This window comes from Piliocolobus tephrosceles, chromosome 16 (genome assembly GCF_002776525.5).
Source record: "Piliocolobus tephrosceles isolate RC106 chromosome 16, ASM277652v3, whole genome shotgun sequence".
Taxonomy (NCBI): domain Eukaryota; kingdom Metazoa; phylum Chordata; class Mammalia; order Primates; family Cercopithecidae; genus Piliocolobus; species Piliocolobus tephrosceles.
Genome location: NC_045449.1, coordinates 38,808,032 through 38,826,595, shown reverse-complemented (window position 1 = coordinate 38,826,595; position 18,564 = coordinate 38,808,032). Strand labels below are relative to the sequence as shown.

General features: G+C 41.0%; 1 long non-coding RNA gene across 5 annotated transcripts in view; it reads right to left on the bottom strand.

Annotated features, from left to right (window-relative positions):
• LOC111537601 overlaps positions 1-18,564 on the bottom strand; it is a 69,535-nt gene that overhangs the window by 35,957 nt on the left and 15,014 nt on the right. For 2 of the 5 annotated variants that reach the window (XR_002730054.1, XR_002730053.1), the window contains exon 2: positions 5,932-6,110. This is a non-coding gene — a long non-coding RNA (uncharacterized LOC111537601). Of the gene's footprint in view, positions 1-837; positions 899-5,931; positions 6,111-13,722; positions 13,916-15,566; positions 15,623-18,564 lie in introns of those variants that run through there. The other 3 variants (XR_002730051.1, XR_002730052.1, XR_002730050.1) reach the window with 3 other exon arrangements.

Here is an 18,564-nt window from a genome sequence, read left to right as displayed (position 1 = left end):
CACTCCAGGAGTGCTAGACGCGAAAGGGGCCCAAGAGAGTCCCCCCAACAAGGGCAGGAAAAGGAATGCTGGTAGGACTCCAGGCCTTATAGAAGGTGTGGGGCTTCTCATCCCAGAAGGAGGAGGTCTGAGGAATACATCTCGGGGTTATATCCAGAAAGGAAGAGGCCCATTCCCACTTAAGTTCAACAAGCTTGCTAGCAGCATAAGGAGAGAGGCCATGGTTGGAGGGTCTTGGAGAAAGGAGGTCGGTGGGAACCTGGATCTTCAGATTGACTGAGAGGGAAAGCGCCCTCTGTTTTCTAAACTTGCAAGGAAACTCTTAAAACCCCTCTCTTTTCAGCAGTTTGTGACTTTCATGTGAGGAGAAGTTACAAACATTTCCAGGTATTCTGTGTTCCTTAAATGCCCTGTGTTTCTCCATCATTGTATTTTGGACATCTTGGACATCTTATTTTAAGGGTTTTTTTTTGGTTTTTTTGTTTTGTTTTTTTTTTTTTGTGGGTCTGTCTCCTCCATGGGAGAGTGGCTTCCTTGGAAGGTGTCTTCATTACTTTTGCATCCTTGGGCCACATCAGAGGACCTAGCATACAGTTGGCAGTCAAAAACGTGCTCAACAGTTAGATGTATGATATCCCTAAATGCACAGAACCAAAGAATCATCCTAAATTGGATTATAGGGCTGAGCGCAGTGGCTCTTACCTGTAATCCCAGCATTCTGGGAGGCCAAGGCTGGCGAATCACTTGAGGCCAAGAGTTTGAGACCAATCTGGCCAACAAGGCCAAACCTGGTCTCTACTAAAAATACAAAAATTAGCTGGGTGTGGTGGCACATACCTGTAATCCCAGTTACTTGGGAGGCTGAGGCAGGAGAATCACTTGAGCCTGGGAGGTGGAGGTGAGCCGAGATCACCCCACTGCACTCCAGCCTGAGCAACAGAGTGAGATTCTGTCTCTAAAAGAAAAAAAAGACGATAAATTAGATTATAAATCAAACGGCTGTGTGTAGTGGCTCATGCCTGTAATCCTAGCTCTTTGGAAGGCTGAGGCGGGCGGATCACGAGGTCAGGAGATCGAGACCATCCGGGCTAACACAATGAAACCCCATCTCTACTAAAAATACAAAAATTAGCCAGGCGTGGTGGCAGGCACCTGTAGTCCCAGCTACTCAGAAGGCTGAGGCAGGAGAATGGTGTGAACCTGGGAGGCGGAGCTTGCAATGAACCGAGATCGTGCCACTGCACTCTGGCCTGGGCGACAGAGTGAGACTCTTGTCTCAAAAAAAAAAAAAAAAAGATTATAAATCAACCAGTCCAAGGATTCTTAATCTTTATTGGTCATAGATGCTTTTGAGAAAATGATGACATTCAGGGACACTTTTCACAGGAAAAACTCACATATGAAAACATTTTAATACTTTTTTTTATAGATAGGAAAATTGAAGACCAGAAGACAGGAGTGACTTAACCAAAGCCACCAACTTTGTCTGTGATAGTCATGCCTGGAACCCAGATGTCCTGATCGCCAATCCTGTCCCCTTCTACTATGCTTGGGCAGGGTGAGCTAGAATGTCATATAGAGGGTACAAAGATAACAATCAGAACTATACCGGGAACTGGTCCTGCGGAGAATTCTTAGAAAACAGATGATTGCTGAGATAATAAGCTGCTACCCTGGGCTGATGAGATCATGCTATGCCTGTCCTAGGCAGGCCAGGAAGCCCTAAAGGTATTGAAGTCCTCAAAATAAGTGACTATTCAATGGTCTCTGAGAGGGCAGCAAAAATACAAGTGTTGCGTTCAGGAATTCAAACCTAATTGGAATCTCTAATTAGCTCATGTTTAATGTCCTGGGCATGAACACTTGAAAGCAACAACACTCTGTCTATGCAAAGGTTATTTAGGGCAAAGTCCCAAGAAGAGGAGGGACTTGGATGCTCCTCTCAGAGCCTGCCTTCCTTGTGTGTCTAAAGCGGAAGAAAACACGGATTTCTGCTAGGTATATCCCACTACCCCTGCTTATTTTCTGACAGAGCGTTGGGGAGGGGGGTGTCGAGGGGAGTGTGGTATGAGAAGAGAAGGTATCAGACACCATTCTCTAACAAGTCTGAGGTCTTTACAGCTTGCAATATACTTCTTCAATCAGTTATCTTTTAAAATCCTCCAGCAACCCTCGAAGGTGGGCTGGGCTATGATTTCTACCCCCATTTTATGGCCAAAGGAACTAGAGATGGGCAAAGAGACACTTGTTCCCAGTAACATCCTGTTTCTCATTCCCTTTGGTCAGTTGGGCATCTTTTAGGTGAAGAGCACTAGGAGGTACACAAAGAAGTCATTATGAAGGGCTGTCAACAGCTCGTTCAGGTGATTGGGTTGTGGGGTTAGGAACTGGGTGACAGGGTCATGATAAGGCTGAGTAACCTGCTTCTTGTCTCTCTTCTACTTTCCCAATTCAAAATTCACCTAGGTAGTGAATCAAGGTATTTGGATTAGGGGTCTGTTTTTGAGAATCTAAACGGTGATGGCTACTCTCTCTTCAGTAAAGTACTTAGAGTGGGTTGAATCATGTCCTCCCATAATCCAGGTCCATCCAGAACCTCAGAATGTGACCTTACTTGAAAATAAACTCTTTGGAGATGTAATTTGTTAAGATGAGGTCATACTGGATTAGGATGGGCCCTGAATCCAGTGACCGATGTCCCTATAAGAAGAGGAGAAGACACACAGACACAGAAGAGATAGATACACAGAGAGAGAAGAAAGCCGTGTGAAAATAGAGACAGACTGGAGTAAGGCAGCTACAACCCAAAGAATGCCAAGGAGTCCTGGAGGTCACCGGAATCTAGGAAGAGGGAAGGAAAGATTCCCCCCTAAAGCCTTCAGAGGGATGGTGGCTCTGTTGACATATTGATTTCAGACTTCTGGCCTCCAGAATTGTGAGAGACCACATTTTTTGTTGTTTTAAGCCACTCAGTTTACGGTGTATTGTTACAGCAGCTCTAAGAAACAAGTATAGGCTGGGAGCGGTGGCACACGCCTGTAATCCCTGCACTTTGGGAGGCTGAGGCAGGCGGATCACCTGAGGTCCGGAGATTGAGACCAGCCTGACCAACATGGTGAAACCCCGTCTCTACTAAAAATACAAAAATTAGCTGGGTGTGGTGGCAGGCACCTGTAGTCCCAGCTACTCAGGAGGCTGAGGCAGGAGGATCACTTGAACCCAGGAGGCAGAGGTTGCAGTGAGCCAAGATGGCACCACTGCACTCCAACCTAGGCAACAGAGCCAGACTCTGTCTAAAGAAAAAAAAAAGAAAGCAATGAGTATGCTACTATTAGGTTGATGCAAAAGTAATTGCAGGTTTTGCATAATAAATATGTCCTCTCCATACCCAACTCTGGGAAATCAAACCACTTTCCATTTTCTGAACATTTTATGCCTTCTCATGCCACAGTGGCCTTCCCTGGTGACTCCCTCTGCTTACTATGCCCTCTTCCCTCCCCTCCTGTCCATTCCTACTCCTATTTCAGTCTAAGTTCAGGTAACCTTTCTTTCAGATACCTTCCCTGACCACTTCCCACTCCTAGGCCGGGCAAAATGCTCTCTCTTCTGTGTTCCTATAGAACCTTTAATATAATGATTATCACACTTACCCTTGCCTATTTAACCTAGACTGGAAGCTCATTAAGAGAGGTATTCTGTATTTTTAACTCAAGTGCCTAGTACGGTTCCTGGCCCCTACTGGATAGTCACTGTATGATTGAACAGATGCTTATTTACTGAGCAAAGAAGCATCATAGGTACCAGGTGGGTCGACGGCAATGTGGGATCTCCCACAGCAGGCCAGCAGGGAGAGCTCCATGGGGATTACAGCTGTTGGGTTGTGGCCACTGAAGCACCAGGAGGCAAACACAGCCATCACAATACAGAAAGGTCCCTGACCATATCTCCATAGCTATTTCACATGTGCTTTACTGCCTTGCGGACTGACACCCAAACTTATTCCTCAGGTCTCTTCTCTAGATCGTAACACATGTTATAGAAGACTACTTTCTTCTACTTGCCCTGTGGCCTAGGAATCCATAGGCATAGGTCCCAGACCTGGCTCTGATACGAACTATCTGTGTGATCTAAATGATGTAAACACATTTATTTGAGCCCTCTGGGCCTCAGAGTCTTCATCTGCAAACTGAAGAGCTAGAAGTAAAAATTCTAGCTGTAAGAGTCTCCTCTCTGAGACGCCACAGAGAAAAGGAATGTGGGTGTCCTGTTAAAGCAATATTCCTATGTTTTTATTTTCCCTACTGTTTAAATGACACCAGAATCTTTCCTTCTTCACTTGCACCTCCAAGCTCCATCCCTTTCGCTACGTGACAATTTCTCCACTGGTTCTAATGGCTGAGAAGGCCATTACATTGAAGAAAAAGGGTAGCATTCCCTACAGCTATCTTGACCATTTTCTTTCCTTGAGAACCCTAAGTCTGGGTCCTCAGGAAAACAGAACAAAAGAAAACACACTAAAAAAAAAGATTGTCATTAAACACCAGATATCCAGTAGGGATAGCCTCTAAACCAAAACAGCTGCTTGGACAATGCTTGCAAGGCATCCTTTCCCTCCAGCCTCCTCATACGACAAAGTTCCTGGGCCTTTCAGCCAGAGGGAAACACCTTCACCACAGTGTGAAATCACGTTTAAAGCTGCCTTGCTGTTGATGTGTGGGGACAGTCCAGATACCGTCACTCGCTTCTCTTATGTACAGGCTCCCACTCCTCTCTAGCCCCCCAGGCACTTGGAAGATCTTTCTTCAGTCTTATTCGCCTCGAAAGTTACCTCTCCCATGTCGCTCTCATTCTTAGACTCACTCTTTCCTCTGTGCTGTAGATGAGAACAGCTAACATTTATATATCTATTGTGTATCCACCATGTGCTATAGTCTCTTAAGTCTCAGAACTAGGAATAGCTGGGTTTCTTCTTCAGAACTCCTCTGCATTTATCTTGGCACTGTGAATCATCTAACAGACCATATTTCCCTTCTTTATTGCCTTGGATGCTAAGAAGCTCAAAGCCAAATTTCTGACCTAATCTTATGATGTTATCTAAGAGCCTAGTCTTATCTCTGGCTTTTTCTTACTTTTCCTGCCTTTGCTTTTTCTTCAACCTGCTTCTATTATTTGCTTTAATGAGAATCATTGGGCTATTTCTGTTTGTTTGTTTGTGGTAGGTAAGCACAAATCCTGTTTGAAATGGGTCATAATACAAAAAAAAAAGTAAAAGGTATCGCATATATGTCACTGCAATATTCATAATAATCTTGCACTGTCAAGGCAAGTGGGGCTCAGAGAGGTTACATAAGTTATTTAAGATCATGCAGTTTTTAAGTCGAAGAGCTAGGAGTCAAATCTATTTCCATCTGACTTCAAAGCTTATGCTCTTGTTAGTATAATTGCTTACACTTAGTGAGCACTTACTGTGAGCCAGGTTTTGTGTTGAGTATCCTATGTATGTTATCTCATTTAACCTCACAACAATCCTATGAAGCAGCTACTATTATTACAACCCTTTCATAGATGAAGAAAGTGAGATTTAGAGAGGTCAAATAGTTTGTCCAAGGTCACTCACCTAATGCTATCATTGAGATTCAAACCTACACGGCCTGACCGTTAACTCTCTACACGCTTATAGTGGGGGTAAATGTGCAAAAAACCAGATTCCTAATTAAGGGTTGTTTGACTTCTTTTGAATGCCCAGCTGCATGGTTATATCACAAAGCCTTATCATCTGACAAATCCTATTGGAGAAATGGGTGTCTGACTAGAAATAGGTATTTCTGGGTTTCACAGTTCTTCATGGAGCAGATGGATTAGAAACACAAAGTCTGTGTGCAACACTGGATTTTAAATGCCAGCCTGAGTACTAAGAGAGAGGAAGATTACCTAGCTCCCGAAGCGTGGAAAGAAAAGTCTTAGGGAAGGGCGGCACTGCTCACGGGCGCCATCTGGCAGTACAGATCGGAAATTGCTCTGAGAAAAAAATGAAGTGCGAAATGAAATTCCCCTCCTGGGCCTCTTGTGTATTGAGTCCTTGAGGTATAACTTTTTCCTTCATACAAGTCCTGCAAGAGAGATATTATTATCTTTATTTTATCAATGAGGAACTTAAAACTCAAAGATATTAAGTAACTTGCCAAGGGATTTGACTACAGTCTACTTAGCCTCCCTAAATCTTTGTTTCCATTATACTGTGCAAACTCTCAAAAATCGTATTTCTGGGTAGCTCCTGCCTTCTTTTACCCCTCAGGATTGGAATCACAGCTGCTCCACGCTTCACTGGAGCCGTCCTGAGACAGACAGGAAACAAGTCAGCAGCGGGTCTCAATAGGGTTAGTGCCCTCTGTTCCAGCATAGTTGGTCTAGTTCACTGGGCAGGACTCCTGTCTTAGGGACTGGATCTGAAGCTCCAGCTCTGAATTTCAGTCATCTTGGCTGGGTTTTATTATCCTACAGCACTCTCACCCAGTTCCCTCGCCTGGGGGGTGGGGAGTGCTGGATCCTCTCTACTCCATCCACTAGTTACTGACTGGGTGCTGTCATGATTACAAAACAGCCAGCCCTGAACCACCCCACATCCCTCTGAGTGTGGTTTGGAACTCCGATGTGGTTGATTTCTCACAACTCACCAACAGCTATCTGTTAGTTGCCCAGGCTGCCCATATTGGAACCCACCAGTGTAGCTGTTTTTTTTCCAGACTATGTTCTTCCTGGCCTTTCCTTTACCAGGGACAAGATTGCTAAGGTTGCAGATTGAATTCTTGCACAATTGCTATTGCCCTTTGAGAAATGTGTGGGGAAATGAAACGGAGCCTAGAAAATTGAGGATAGAAAGATGTCTGCCCCACTTTTCAAAAACAATGATGGATCCCTGATACTTCAGTTAGTATATTTTGTAGAAACAAATGATGCGTGAAGACTAAAGAAATAGCAAACAATAAGAGTTGGGAAAATTCACTATGAATAAATCATTAGAAACTAACTTTTCTTTTTAGAAAAAGTTGTCTTACTGGTAAGATTTTGTCATGTTAGAGATACTATTTGAAAATAGACACGAATTTAAAACGAGTTAATGGAAAACAAATGTGCCCCTAGAGGGGATATCCAGTGGAGGAGGAATTCGAGATCAGCCCGGCCAAAATGGTGAAACCCTGTCTCTATTAAAAATACAAAACTTAGCCGGGAATGGTAGTGTGCATCCATAGTCCTAGCTACTTGAGAGGCTGAGGCACAAGAATCACTTGAGCCTGGGAGGCAGAGGCTACAGTGAGCCAAGATCACACCGCTGCACTCCCATCTGGGTGAAAGAGCAAGATTCTGTCTTAAAAAATAAATAAAAAATAAATTAAAAAAAAAGCTGATCTATGCACTGATTTGACCAGTAATATTATCTATTACTTAAAAGAAAGTTAAAAAAAAAATCTTATTGATGTCAGGATTCAAAATAATTTATCCTGGAACTATAACAAATGTTAAGAAAATGAAACTTAATTAGCAAAAATGAAATGTCTTAAATCTACTTAAAACAATCAACTACAAGAAGGAGTAACCAGTGGTTGATAACAAAAAACTCAAAGATTTTGGTGACTACAAGTGAAGCATGAGTGAGCAATGTGATGTGGTTACTTAGAAAATACTGCAACTGAGGGTTCTGACCTTCAAAACGGCAGGGTAAGAACCTCTGCAAAATCTGTTTCTCCTTAAAAGCAATGAGACATTGGCCAAAAATTGTTATAATCAACTTCTCGGAACTCTGGAAATTAACCAAAGATTTTCAACGATACAAGGAGTAATTATTCAGGGAAAATGATTGAATCTCAGTAAGAACAAAGAGCCCTGTGGCGTTTTAACTTGTCCTACTCCCATCCCCATCTCCTCAGCATCACAATAGCCTTGAAAACCAGCAGCCTCACAACCATGGTAGTGGTGAAAATCAGCATCTTAGCAGCCACTAGAGAAAGCAGAACATGTTTGGAGCACCCCAAAAGTCTCATCTTTAGAGATTGTCACTATTTGACCTGTCTGATAACTCCTTGGAAATCTCTACTCTCAGAGCTTGTCTTTATTTAACCACACTCAGAGCTGGCTCAATGTAAATAGCCTGGAACATTTGTTGAAAACAATCACCAGTAATTGTTAAACATTACAGCTGCCTGAAGCAGAGAAAACATTTGGGAAAAACAAGAGGCTGACAGAAGTCTTTAAAGGAAAACCTGAGCCATAAACTGCCCACAAAGGACTTTTAAAAGTTCCAGCGTGTTTCTGGAAATCTAGAAGGCCAGCCCAGGAAAGATCTGAGAAGGCCCTACTCTCTTGCCTTTGGTGGACCTTGAGGCTCTGCACAAATAGGAAGTGAAGGCTAAGGCAGCATTATAGACTGCCTGCCAGAGCACTGAATACACATTGCAACACATAGAGAGAGCCCTTTGGCAAAAGCTAAGAAACTTATTAATGCCAGGCACTTAGGAAAATTTCTGTCCAATCATTACTAGCCACTAGAGTAACTGAGTGGAGACTTCACAGAGTTAATTTATAAAAATCACTATATAAGCAAACAACATAACAACAACAACAAACAGCAACAATAACACACTCTGGAGAAGAAAGGAATCTGATTTCCAGGGTTGCCACATTATATCATTTAAAATATCCAGTCTTCAATAAAAAATTATGAGACATAGAAGAAAAGGACAGCATGGCCCATATACAGAGAAAATGGTACTTCATGGAAACATTCTCTGAGGAAACCCAGATGTTAGATTTACTAGACAAAGGATTTAAATCAACTACTATCAATATGCTTACAGAACTAAAGAAAACCAGGTGTAAAGAATAAAGTAAAAGCCAGACATGGTAGTTCATGCCTGTAATCCCAGCACTTTGGGAGACCACAGCAGGAGGATCACTTGAGCTCAGCAGTTTGAGACCAGCCTGGGCAACATAGCAAGACCATGTCTTTACAAAAAAATAGAAAAATTAGCCAGGTGTGGTGGTGCACACCTGTGGTCCCAGCTACCGGTGAGGCTGAGATGGAAGGGTCACTTGAGCCTAGGAGGTCAAGGCTGCAATGAGTTATGATCTCACCACTGCACTCCAGCCTGGGTAACAGAGTAAGATCCTGTCTTAAATAAATAAATAAATAAATAAATAATCAAATTATTATTTTAAATGAGAACATGCTTCAGTAAATGTAGAATATCAATAAAGCTATAGAATTTATAAAAAGATAATAAAATAGAGGCTCTAGAGTTGAAAAGTACAATAGCTGAAATGAGAAATCCAATGGCAGACTTGAGTGAGCAGAAATAACAAATCAAAGAATCTGAAGATGGGCTGCTTGCAATTATCCAGTCTGAGAACAGAAAGTAAAAAGAATTGAGAAAAACAAAGCCTCAGAGACCTGTGAGACACCATCAAGCACACCAGCATACCCATAATGATAGTTCCAGAACAGACAAGAGAAAAAAGGGGAAGAAAGAATATCTGAGGAAATAATGGCCAAAAACTTCCCAAATTTGATGATAAAGATTTATCTGCACATCTAAGAAGCTCAATGAACTCTAAGTAGGATATATGTAAGAGAGCTACACCTAGACACATTATAATCAACCTGTCAAATGCCAAAGACAGGGAGAATTTTGAAAGCAGCAAAAGAGAAGCAACTCATTATGTACAAGTGATCTTCAATAATATTAACAACTGATTTCTCATCAGGAACCATGGAAGCCTTATTCAGAGTACAGAAAGAAAAAGACTGTCAATCAGGAATTCTGTATCTGGGCTGGGTACAGTGACTCATGCCTGTAACCCCAATGCTTTGGGAGACTGAGGCAAGAGGATTGCTTGAGGCCAGGAGTTCAAGACTAGCCTGGAAAACATAGTGAGGCCCTATCTCTATTCTTCTTTTTTTTAATTAGCCAGGGGTAGTGATGCATGCCCGTAGTCCTAAGCTACTTGGGAAACTGGGGCAGGAGAATCACTTTAGTCCAGGAAGTGATTCAAGTTTACAAGGAGCTATGATCATGATGCTGCACTCCAGCCTTGGCAATGAAGCCAAATCCTGTCTCTTAAAAAAAAAAATGAATTATGTATTCACCAAAAAAACTATCCTTCAAAAATAAAGGAGAAAACCACACGTTGACAGGTTTCTTTTTTAAAAAAAGAATGTATTACCAGCAGACCTGCCCTGTAAGAAATACTACCAAGAGTCCTTCAGGCTGACGGGAAAGAAGATTTGCTCAAACACTCACGAAGAAAAAATAAGGAACATAAGTAAAAGTAACTACATAGATAAATACAAAATGTAGTATGAATGTATTTTGTTTGTAATTCTTTTCTTTTTCTATGTGATTTATAGGACATCTCTATAAAGCAATGATTATAAAACTGTGTTGATGGACTTGTATAATTATAACAGTAATAGCACAAAGGATGGGGGAGAAAATGGAGATATATAGCCACAGTTTTTGTATACTATTGAAATTAAATTGGGATTAATCCAAATTAGAGTGTTAAAAATTAAAGTGCTAAATGTAATCTCCAGAGCACCCACTAAGAAAATAACTAAAAATATATATAGTGTAAGACATGACATGGGAAATATAAATGGTACACTAGAAAATATCTATGTAACACAAAACAAGGCAACAATTGAAAAACAAAAAATAAAAAAGATAGGCCATATAGAAAACAAATAGCAAAATGGCCTAAGTAAATTCTATCTTATCAGTAATTATATTGAATATAAGTAGATTAAATACTCCAATCAAAAGACAGAGATTGGCAGAATGAATTTAAAAAAACTAAAAATCACAGGATCCAACTACATGCTGTCTACAAGAGGCAAACTGCAGATTCAAAGACATAAACAAATTGAAAGTAAAAAGATATATCATGTACTCCCAAAGTGCTGAGGTTACAGGTGTAAGTCACCATGCCCAGGTGGAAAGAAAAATTTTAACTGGTCTAATAGGGGTCAAAAATATTTTTGAAAGGGCTTCTATAAAAATCAGTGCTGGGCGAGGTGGTGGGCACCTGTAGTCCCAGCTACTCGGGAGGCTGAGGCAGGAGAATGGCGTGAACCCATGAGGCGGAGCTTGCAGTGAGCTGAGATCCGGCCACTGCACTCCAGCCTGGGCGACAGAGCGAGACTCCATCTCAAAAAAAAAAAAAAAAAAAAAATCAGTGCAATTTTATCTAGCTCTCAAAGATGGAGGTAGGTAGTACCCATGGGTACAAGTGACAGAGAGACACATTTTGGCTTAATACACAATTGCCTATAAATGAAAGAAGTGACTGTTCTTGGGACTGTGCAAAAGGTTCTCTATCAGAGAAACTTCAGATAGAAACTGGATGAGATGCGTAGATTACAGGATACAAAGTCAACACTTTTCTGCTCAAGTCACTGAGTAGAAATGGTATTTAACTACACAGCTATCTTTCCTCTCCTGCAGTTCTTTTGCTTTTGAATGAGGGAAGAATGACCTTGATAATCGTTATTTTTCTTTATTTTTTTCTTCATTATTTTTAGCTAGTAATTTTACAATTTAGGGTCCAATTATAGACTTTAGAAACCACTCCAGATGGTTTTAAAAACTAAGAAATTATTACCAGGTATTAAATGAATTACTAATAGTTGGGAAGGTCGAAGGATCAGGTTCTTAGTTAAGTTTCTAGGAACAGCTCCCAACCCCTAAGATCACTCTGCTTAGGAGAGCTGCTGATGCTACTGCCAGAAACCAAATCAGGAAGCTGCTAACTGCAGAGCCACATCACTGCCATACTTCCTGAAAGAAGACTTAGTGCAGGAGATTCTTAGCTGGACCTTGGTGAATTGGTGAGATTTGTGTGACATTAGACAAACAATCAAACTGTCTGAACCTTAGTTTGCTTATCTGGAATATTGGGATAATTTTACCTACTATAACTACTTTATGAGGTTTCTATGCAGATTGAATGAGATAAAGTATGAAAGTGGTTTGAGATCAGTTAATCTCTCTATATATTTTTTTCTATTATTCAGTACCTGATAACAGTAATCACCCAATAAATATTTGTTGAATTTAATGGAATAAAGTGTAATCCTCAAACTAAGATATTGACGTGAGAATGTACAATAATGCTGTGTACAAAAGCCTTCCTAACTGCGTTCAAGTTGGTAGATGTCTTTTGACTAGAATGTGAAACAGGGTAGGATTGTTGGAGGGACCTCAAATATGGATGGTCTGGAAAACAGGCAAAGCAGCTTAGAATCCATAAATACCAAGCATGAGAGCTTTGGAGTCAGACAGATGTGGGTTTAAGCCCTGGCTCTGCCACTTCCTAGTTAGCTATTTAATCCCAGGCAAGTAATGTGTGTGTATGTTTATGTGTGTATAAACAAACATATATGTATTTCAAACTGATATAATTGGTTGCTAGATGCTCTTCATTCTTTTTTTTTTCTCATTTTCACAAAAGCTAAAAAATCCTAACAACACAGTGGCTTCCTAGGTCTGTGAGAAGACTGGGTTATTTCTGGGAGGGGAAACGCAAATGTGAATTATAACTAAAGACAAGAAACAAGGTTAATGCCACAGATTGGGCTCAGACCAATCTAGACTAGCATGAAGCAATGGACAGAATAGAAGAAAAACAGGAGAAATAGTGCAAAGAAGAAGGATGCAAAGTGAAAAGGATGCAGCTGTGACACAGAAAGGGTGCCTGAGGCAGCCAGGGCGAAGGCGTTGGACCATCCTTCTGCCTCATTTTCTCCATCCTCACAACCATCCTTTATCCTGGGTCTTCATCCATTCACCTTACTGTTTGAACCGTTAGAGTGGGTTTCAAACTGTATTACACAGAGATGCACCCAAGATTCTTCCAACATTGAATTTTGTTTTCAAAAACTACCATTTTCTAGACTGTTAGAAGGTGAGAAAGCAGCTCAGTAGGTGGAGACCCAGGCTTGCTACTCTTGTTTCAGCCAGAACAGCAGCTTCATTTTTATTTCTGTTAACTATTGTGATTTCTCTTAAAATTTAGTTATATTAAGAATTTCTGCTTTAATAGTCTTTGACTTCGCATCAATCTGTTTCAACATGGCCAGGGACATCCCTGGCCTTTGACACTCTTCTTTCCTGCACTCCACTCTAAATAAATTGAGCTAAATTCACTCTGGTTGGGTGCGGTGGCTCATACCTGCAATCCCAGCACTTTGGGAGGCCATGGCAGGTGGATTACTTGAGTCAGGAGTTCAAGACCAGCTTAGTCACCATGGCAAAACCCCATCTCTACTAAAAATGCAAAAATTAGCCAGGTGTGGTGGTGTGTGCCTGTAATACCAGCTATTCAGGTGGCTGAGACAGGAGAATTTCTTGAACCTGGGAGACAGGTTGCTGTGAGCTGAGATCACATGACTGCACTCCAGCCTAGGTAATAGAGTGAGACCTTGTCTCAAAAAAAAAAAAAAAAAAAAGAAAACTCAATCAATCGTACTAAATTAATTCTTCATTAAGTTGCCCTCTCCCTGCTCCAGATTGTCTGTTGACTTTTTGTCATCCTCTGGACACGGGCTAAATCCTCAGCCAAGCCTCTGGGGAACTCTTCAATAAAACAAAAGGAATGGCATGATGATGCCTTAAGCTATTGAGAATCTTTAGCTTATGGCAGACACTCAATAAGTAAATGCCAACTTACTACAGTTGATTGCTCCTTAAGGGAACCTTTGAATCCCCTCAACTCATGGAACTGTATCTTGTACACAGGAAAGTACCTTGCAAATCAAAAGAGGCACTCCCCCTTTCACAGCAGAGTTCCTTTTGCATAGCCAAGTTTCCAAGTTGGGGAAATGGCCTGGTGATGTTTAGGAAGGATCCTGAATTTCCATCTTCTGTGGGAAATAGAAAGGCAATGTTTATAACGTGCCTTCAAACTCCATCTTTTGTTTTCTTGGAAAATACTTACCTCTCGTTAGCTTACAAATGTAAACATGAGCCTACAAATGTAACTGTTGGGGCAACCTAACTGAATCCCTCTAGTCCTTCATCATTACACCTGGTTCTTGGTGCCCCCTTGTGGCGATCTGTCATCACGCAGGGTTACCAAGATGAACATGACAGCGATCCTTTAGGGGATGGCTAACTCAGAGACAAATATCATGCTAGGCATTTTCCATGGATTAGCTCATTTACTCTCACCACAATACCCTGAGGTAGCTACTATTAGTTTAACAACATGCACTAAGTAACACAGCTAACAAGGGTCGGAGTAGAGACTTGAATTCAGGCTGGTTACACTGGAGCATGTGCTTTTCACTTCTATGTTAGGTGCAAAGAGGTATTATGGTGAATATATAAAGAGGAATTAAGAGGTGGGACTTCTGGGAGAATGGAATAACAAGCTTGGTGGACTCTCTCCCCAGGAAAAACAATTGAATTAGAGAAAATTATTTAAATTATCCATCATTTAAAGTCTCTGGAAAGTGTTATAAGGGCCATATAGCAAGTAAGAAACATTAGTTCAAGAAAATCTATAAAATTTCAATCATAATAGCAAGAGTCTGTGGCATTTGAGCTATGATTTGCCATTAATCTTCCTCCCTATTATGAAAACTCTACCCAGTATATGAGCAGCCAAGATGGCCCCATCTCTCTCTACATCCTAGTTTGAGGCTGTGGTTTCACCCTAGAAGAGACAGGATGCTAGTATTTCTCACCCCACTAAGCCCCAGTCTGCAGAAGTTCTATTCCACATAAGCAAGCCAAGAAGTGTCATCCAGCCCCTAGTTATAAGGTGGAAGCTCTGTTGTAGGCACAGCAAGTCAAGAATACTGGGGGACTGGTTTCCTACACCTCAGTTTACTTGCAAGCGAGAGGTTACATGCTGGGAGAGGTAAGACGAGAAGACAAGGGGTCTCCACACTCCCCTCCCTCAGTACCTACTCATGGAGCAGGGATGTCACTCTGGGGAAAGAGGGTCTCTGTCCCAGCTTCAGTGCAGTGGCACAGGGGTTCTACCTAGGGGGAAAGGCAAGCCACAAAGAGCAAAAGCATCATAGCTCTGCCTGAGGAGACTGACTTTATTTGGAAAAAAGGGTGAACTCCATATGTAAGGGCATTCTTAAAAAAAAAAAAAATGTAATCTTGTTGGGAGGGCCATGAAGAGGCAGCTGGTATGTGCATGTACAAACAAAATGGCAGAGTATTCAGAAGTTTAATAGGGAGACCATGGAAAGAGACAGCCGAGAAGAGCCCTTCTATGAGTACAGTCAAGTCTGGGAATCAGAAAGACTGTGCTAGGCTGCACTCACTTGGGAAAAATCAGAGAAGGATGTGGGGCACATTTCATAGCATTTCTCAAGTTACCCACAGGCCCATCAACATAGAGGTGGAAATTTTATTGGTAAAAAGGGCATAAGCACAACTTCTGATTAACAACTAACAGAACAATATGTTATTCTGACTCAGGAGTGACTCTAAGACAGCTAAGCTTAAAAATAAAATCGTAGTCATCCCTGAAAGTCTGGAAGACTGTGTGCATACCCAAGGCTGCATCCTCCAAGAAGCAATCAGAGAGAGAACCACCAGGCTGCTAGTTCCTAGGTGAACAAGGGAGAAAAGCAGTAAGCTCCCTGAACTGTGATAAGAGCCTCCACATTACACATATCATTTCCAACAGTAAAGGGTAAAAAATCCTAACAGACTAAGGACACTGAGGCATAACCTTTGACTAACAAATGGCTTATGCTGACCTAAAGAAAACCCCTATGTAGCCAGGCTAAAAGATAAAAATAAGGGGGCCAGGTGTGGTGGCTCACGCCTGTAATCCCAGCACTTTGGGGGGCCAAGGGTTATGGGGGTGATCACCTGAGGTCAGGAGTTCGAGACCAGCCTGGCCAACATGGTGAAACCCTGTCTCTACAAAAGTACAAAAATTAGCTAGGCATGATGGTGGGTGGCTGTAATCCCAGCTACTCGGGAGGCTGAGCTGGAAGAATCACTTGAACATGGGAGGCAGAGGTTGCAGTGAGCCAAGATCATGCCATTGCACTCCAGCCTGGGCGAGAAAGAGCAAGACTGTCAAACAAAAGCAAAAGCAAAACAAAACAAAAAAAGATGAAAATAAGGGGAAAAAATCTAAGCAGGGATATTAAAAGCTGCACACTGCAATAGACTTTGAAGAAGTACTTAAGCTTAGCTATTAAACAAATGACCAAGGAAACAACAAGCCCCAGAGAATCAGTATTCAAATTGCTATGATATATGAACTAAAATGTCCAGTTTTCAGTAAAAAGTTAAAAGAACCAGGGAAATATGACCCATACATGGGAAAAAAAGCAGGCAACAGAAACAGCCTTAGAGAGGGCCCAGATGTTGTACTTAGCAGACAAAGGCTTCAGAGTAGTTATTGTAACTACGTTCTAAGAAAACATGCATAAAAATAAAGGTATGAGAGGACTTCAAAAAGTTCATGGGAAGTGGAAGCAACAAACAGTAAAAATTAGAAATATAAACTTTATTTCCCAACATAAATTCCATCAAGGTCAAGACAATTTTGTAAGTGATGATACCAGCAGTTTAGTCCATCACTAAAGAACTGAGGGTCCTGTGATTTTAACCATGTCAGTGCAGTCTTTTTTATATTATTCACTGAATAAAATTGGGTGTCCTTTAAAAATTAAGATTAGGTGGGGAAAAGAAGTCAGAAGTAGCTAAATCAGGACTGGAGGGTGTATGCTTAAAGATTTCCCATTTAAACTTACAAAGTTGCCCTTGTTTATTGAGAGGAATAAGCAGGAGTTTAGTGGCAGAGGAGGACTCTATGATGAAGCTTTCCTAGGCATTTTTCTGCCAAAGCTTTGGCTAACTTTCTCAAAACACTCTCATAATAGGTAGATGTTATTGTTCTTTGATTTTACAGAAAGCCAAGAAGCAAAATGCCTTGAGCATCCCCAAAAACTTTTGCCATAATCTTTGCTCTTAACTAGCCCACACTGTCTTTTTTTTTTCTTTTTTCTTTTTTTTTTTTTTTTTAGATGGAGTCTCACTCTGATGCTCAGGCTGTAGTGCAGTGGTGCGATCTTGGCTCACTGCAACCTCCACCTCCTAGGTTCAAGCAGCTCTCCTGCTTCAGCCTCCTAAGTAGCTGGGGTTACAGGTGCCCACCACCTGTAACCACGCCTGGCTAATTTTTGCATTTTTGGTAGAAACAGGCTTTTGCCACATTGGCCAGGCTGGTCACGAACTCCTGACCTCAGGTGATCTGTCCACCTTGGCCTCCCAAAGTGCTGGGATTGCAGGAGTGAGGCTCTGTGCCCAACTTCCACATTTTCTTCGACTGGACCACTTCCATCTCTTGGTAGCCATTGCTTTAATTCTGCTTTGTCTTCAAGATCATATTGGTAAAGCCATGTTTTATCTCCTTTTACAGTTCTTCGAAGAAATGCTTTAGGATCTTGATCCCACTTATTTAAAATTTCCATTGAAAGCTCTGCTCTTGTCTGCAGCTAACCTGGGTGCAATTGTTCTGGCACCCATAAAGTAGAAAATTTGCTTAATTTTAAATTATCAGTCAGAAGTTTTTAAGATAAACTAATTGGGCTATCTCTGGTGTTGGTGTTGGCTATTGTTTCTGCTGTTAATTATCAGTCCTCTTTAATTAGGGCATTAACAATATTAATTTTTTTCTTTACAAATTGATGTTTATGGCCTGCTGCTGCAGTCTTCATCTTCAACATAGTCTCATTCCTTCTTAAAAAGAATTATTCATTTGTAAACTGCTGATTTCTGTATTTATTTATTTGTAAACTACTGATTTATTTGGAGCATTGTTCCCATAAACTTTTTGTAAAGCATCAATGATTTCACCATTCTTCCACCCAAGATTCACCATAAATTTGATGTTTGTTCCAGCTTCAATTTAGCAGAATTTATGTTTCTCTGATAGGATTCTTTTCCAACTGATATCTTATCCTTCCTACTGTCTCAAACTAGATCATGTTCAGACATGTTGTAACAAGTTAGTGTGGGTTTAATTTGGTGCAAAACAGTTTGAAATTCATGCATAGTTTTTTATAGTATGCATTTTCTATGAATTTTTTGAAGAGCTCTCATATGGTAAAAATATCTCATCAAATACAGAAGATCAGTAAAGATAAATTACACACACACACACAGATGAAAGGAAGTTCTGGAGTTGAAAAGTACAGTAGTGAAAATGAATAATTCACTAGAGAGCTCAACAGCAGACTTGAACTGTCAGAAGAAAGAATTGGCAAACTTGAAGATAGATAGAGTGATAAGGATTATGCAATCTCATAAAGAGAGAGGAAAAAGAATTAAGAAAAACAAACAGAGCCTCAGAGACATGTGGAATGCCATGAAACACACCAACATACATGTAATGAGAGCACCAAAAGCAGAGGAGAGAGAGAAAGGGACAAAGAAATTGAAGAAATTATGGCTAAAAATTTCCCAACATTGATGAAAAATATTGATCTATCCATTCAAGAAGCTCAGCAAATGCCAAATAAGATAAACA